This window comes from Gymnoscopelus microlampas (assembly GCF_963454915.1).
Source record: "Gymnoscopelus microlampas genome assembly, chromosome: 14".
In the NCBI taxonomy this organism is placed as follows: Eukaryota; Metazoa; Chordata; class Actinopteri; order Myctophiformes; family Myctophidae; genus Gymnoscopelus; species Gymnoscopelus microlampas.
This window is the reverse complement of record NC_139951.1, coordinates 22,878,662-22,883,661: the sequence shown is the minus strand read 5'-3', so window position 1 is coordinate 22,883,661 and position 5,000 is coordinate 22,878,662. Positions and strand designations below refer to the sequence as shown.

The 5,000-nt window shown below is 41.3% G+C and overlaps 1 protein-coding gene across 2 annotated transcripts in view; it reads right to left on the bottom strand.

Annotated features, from left to right (window-relative positions):
• LOC311060979 (arf-GAP with dual PH domain-containing protein 1-like) overlaps window positions 1-5,000 on the bottom strand; it is a 314,152-nt gene that overhangs the window by 11,832 nt on the left and 297,320 nt on the right. The gene's annotated exons all lie outside the window — the stretch shown is intronic.

Sequence of the window (5,000 nt, the reverse complement as noted above, 5' to 3'; positions counted from 1 at the left end):
GTGTGTGTGTGTGTGTGTGTGTGTGTGTGTGTGTGTGTGTGTGTGTGTGTGTGTGTGTGTGTGTGTGTGTGTGTTTCAAGATATCATGGTTTATTATGACCCTACATGAAATGTGGAAGCTCCACCATAGTAATCACTCTTACTTACTTACTTTCTAACATGTCACTCGTTTATTCATTTATTTATGTTTTTTTTTTATCCACATCCCTATTTTGGGCAAATCTTCCACAATTATTCAAAATCTTTCAAACATTTTCAAAAGAATTTCAATTTTTCCTTTCTTACAGTAATACATAATCTATTGGCTGACTAAACAAGGTGACATCATCTCAATGATTCAGTGGTCTTATGCTGCAAGGGAGGCAATCTCTGTCGTGTCAGACCTCTTTAGTATGTGGACAAGAGGAACAATATCAGCCATACCAAATGATCTCTCTCTCTCTCTCTCTCTCTCTCTCTCTCTCTCTCTCTCTGTCTCCCTCTGTCTTTTTCTCTCTCTCTCTCTCAAATATCTTTTGGTGGCCCACGGTGAAGGTACTGTATGTGTACTGCACAGTGCTGTACATCTTCAGTAAAGAGGAGCGTTTTTGTGATGCGCTGAAATGGTCCTTGCTTCCACCAGCTCTTTCAATTTGACAACACAACTCACACATTTTCCAACAAGGTTTCCGACTACTATAGATGTCCTGTCACACTGTCAAACAGACATAACATTCACCAGCACATTCTGATTAGAGTAATTCCGTGACATCATACACATACTATCATTACCTATCTTACGTAAGCACCAAGCTCTCAGGCTACTGCACTGCCTTTTATGTTTGGTGAATCTGTCTTTGAAAGAGAGTCTTCTTTCATTATTCCTTATTCCTCTTCTTCCTCTCATTTTTCCTTTGTCTGTCTGTCTGCCTGTCAGTCTGTCTGTCTCTCTGTCTGTTTGAAGCATACCAGACGTTTGGAGGCATGGGGCTGGCAGTCAGACTGATGGATAAGACAACCGGGCAGACAGATGGAGATAGAAGGAGAGATGAACAGACATGCAGAGATGAGTGGAGAGAAAGAGATGGCAAGAGAGACAGTAGAGAGAGGCAGTAATAGACGGGCGGACATGTTGAGGGCAGGGGTGGATAGATAAAAAGCTAGATAGATTGAGCGAGAGAGGGAATAGATATCCACAGAGAGAGAACGAAAGAGAGAGAGAGAGAGAGAGAGAGAGAGAGAGAGAGAGAGAGAGAGAGAGAGAGAGAGAGAGAGAGAGAGAGAGAGAGAGAGACACACACACACACACACACACACACACACACACACACACACACACACACACACACACACACACACACACACACACACACAAAAGAGGAAACAAAGTGACCTAGACAGTGGCAGGCGTGACGTGTGGTCTCATTTTATCGTAACAGCATTCCCCTGTGATGCCTTTACCACAGACACATACAGTACAGTAACTTTAACGACTTCTGTTTCTATTTCTATCACATTCGTATAAAGCACTTCTTATATGAGAGCTGTAAGAAGCTGTATATTTCACATGCTTCCATGGTGCTCAGATGATGTTCCTATGACCTAGAACATCACCTAATACAGGGGACAAGGACAAGGTGGCAGTATGAGACTGAGAAATGACAGAACAGATGAAAGAACAGGGTGAAACGCAGGGTATTTGATTCAGGGAGGAGAGGGTGAAGTGAGGACGGACGAGAGATGGGTTTTCATTTTACAACGGAAGATAAAGGGTGACTCGACTCTGCTGTTCTGGCAGGAGCGGTGAGGTCATTCCGCCACATTATCCATTTGCCAAGTCATGTAGTGGTTGCTTGCTTTCAAAGTGCCTTACAACAACACCATGAGTGGAGCCATTTTTAGCCAGCTATTAGGTGTCCTGAGTGGGAAACAAGCCACTAAATCTGGGAGAGTTGTCATATGCCTGTATGATCAGCAGTTTTTAGGTTTTGCATCATTTTAAAGTGTACAGAGATAGTCGATAATCTCTTGTTGCACACCTGCTTTCACTGGATAGGTGCGTAGGAGTAGAACAGCCAACATTAAAACAAAGTAGTCCCGCACACATTAAGGCAATTTTTCAGTCAACTGACCATCTTCAGGCACAGTATACTGAAAAAAGTGTACAGAGACACATTTAGAAAATACTCTTTATACCTTTTTTCTTTTTTTGAAAACTAAGGAACAGATTAAAAATAAACACATGTCTGAGTGGTGCGGGGTAAAGTAGTGGCCCATCACCCTGGAGACGGTTTGATTCCTCCACGGCACCCCAAGCTTGGAAATGTTGGTGGGTGGGAAGTTCTTTGCACCAGCACTAGCGTTTCATAGGTTAGTCGCTTTGTTCAACAAATGTATTCATATTCTTCTTTATATCTTCCTTTTATTTAAGAAAGGGTTAGATTTTGGCCATTTCATTCTTTATTTAGATAGGAGAGTTTTTTTTTTTTAAACAGGAAACCAAGAGCAGAGAGAAGATGAGAGTTGGACTGGAACACGCAACTCTTAATAAAGTTGAGATCAACGCAAGTTCAGGAGTCTTATAAAAGCCACTCCCCTTTCTCAATCACCTATCTACCTCACCTGCCTTCACTCATCAGCCACTCCCCATTCTCAATCTCCAGTATCTACTACACCTGCTTCCACTCACCACAGCCAATCCTTGTTGCAATCCCCACTGTATAAATACACCTGTGATCAACTGATCAACTTATTTGATCTACTTCACGTCCTCCTTCTGCCCCAAACTCCTCCTTCCTCCTCGATTCTTGCTCTTCATCCTTCTGTCACTATTTCTCTAGGAACCCATGGGGGGGCAGTGGCGGTGCAGATACGACCAACCGCTCCCCGCGAGTAGAGCAACGATGTGATCAACTCCTGAGATAATGCCCCCCCTGAGTCTCAACCTACCTTGGGTTCCTCATCCCGTCTCACATTAATCTCATTACGTTAAACTCAAGTAGAGGTGTGGTCTCTTACTAGTGAAAAGAGCATAATGGTCAGTGCACTGGCAGCACAGCCATGCACCCCAGATTAGTATATACTTGATGACTATGAGTGTCCTGTAAGGAAGATGAGGTTCTAGAGCTGACCATGATGAAAGAGCTTTGGCCACTTCTTGACATACTTAATGTAGGCCTATTTAGTAGACTGGAAGAGAGTCTCTCATAAGAAGTAAACCAAAAAACACGCAATGACCTACAAGGTGACCAAGGGCATTGCACCCCTACCTGCAGGGTATGATACAGTCCTACACCCCTTCCTGCGCACAGGCAGTCTGTTTGTCCCTTCCCTAAACACCATGGCCAACGCTCCAGGGGCCCTAGACTCTCCTGGCTCCAAAGCTGTGGAATGACCTCTCCCTCTCGGTCAGGACGGCAGCCTCACTCCCTTTCTTCTGATGCAGACTGAAAACTCACCGCTTCAGACTCTACCTCACCAACTAACACTAATTTCTTTGTATCTGTATTTGTACCTGCATGTTATTAGATGCTACTGTAGTTAAGTTACTTTTTCCACAGATGCTATATATACGTAGATGTATGCATTTTGCTTGTCCACAGATGCTAAGTATTAAATATATACTAGGTTTGATGTCTACCTGCTATACAGGTACATAAGCTGGAGGTGCCGTGGACGTACTGTACTTACTTTGTTGCACATGCTTGTTTTCTTGGCTATATTTACTTGGTCACTTACCCTGTTGCCGACTGACTAGAGTTCATGCCATATATCCTCAGATCTTGGACTTTAGTTTATACGTTGCTCTGGATACGCCTAGATTGGTATCATTCACATACTGTAGAGGGGAGGCTGAGGTGATTTCCACTATTTAACCCGCTGTATGAATCCAATTGCAGTGGTAGACAAATAAAACTTTAAGAGGGGTTGGCAGGGCTGTCCTGCTACATGCCAGAGTGCTACAAAAACGCTTTGCACTGTTATACTCCATAATAATATATATGGACAATTAATTACAAGCAGGGGTCATCACCATGCTTGCTTGTGATAGACATTTTGATCAATATTTTATTTTTGTCACAGACATACAAAATAACTGGAACAGAAGGGCGCCCCCACAGTCTCATTATGGGCATGAGATCTATTTAGCCACTGCCTTTTCATCTTATTTTAGATCCATAATTCAAAAAATGCAAAGAGAAAAACTCAATAGTTTAATATGTATAATTGTGGGGAAAAAAGTGTAATGCACATCAAACAATAATAAAAAACATTATTTATGACATACTGATGATTGTAAAAATTAAATACACATTGCGTGGCTCTATTTCAAAATTCGATAAGGCATGGCAGCCTTTTCTATCGCACGTTGATAATCTTGCACTCGATCCCCCAACGGAACCTGAATGAGTCTGTAACCTGCATATATGGAAGTATCCAATCTGATATATGATGAACCCTTGGTGTGTGCCTGCTTATCACCTCACTGACATGTACAATTGCTTTCAATGACCTGTGCCTAACTCGATGTAGCGTTTATAGATCATGGACTGTTTTCTATATACATACATGTTTTTGGAGAATTTACGTTGTGTTTTTGTTCTGTTGTCTGTTATTTTTTTCTTTGTGAGTGTTGTCTGTTTTTTGTTTTGTTTTGTTTGGATGTTGTTTATATCTTACTCTCACTGTTTGGAGATACTCTGTTTATTTGCTTAGTTACTTCAATAAGTGTCTGTACTACCTATGAGTATGTAAAATAACAAAAACGAATAAACAAAACGTTTAAAAAAAAAAAAAAAAAAAAAAAAACATACTGATGATTGCACTTGACTTGATATTTGTATATGGCAAAATGGTTGAAATTTCAGTTCCTTCTTTTATTTATTTTTCTCAGTTCTCTGTCTGCTGTGTAATTGTCTTCAAATTACGTGTGGTTTGTCCGCAAGTGTCTTTTCAAGTTCTCTTCCTTCACCATCACTGTGCAGTTCTTGCTGATGAGACAAATACTTAGAATAATGATG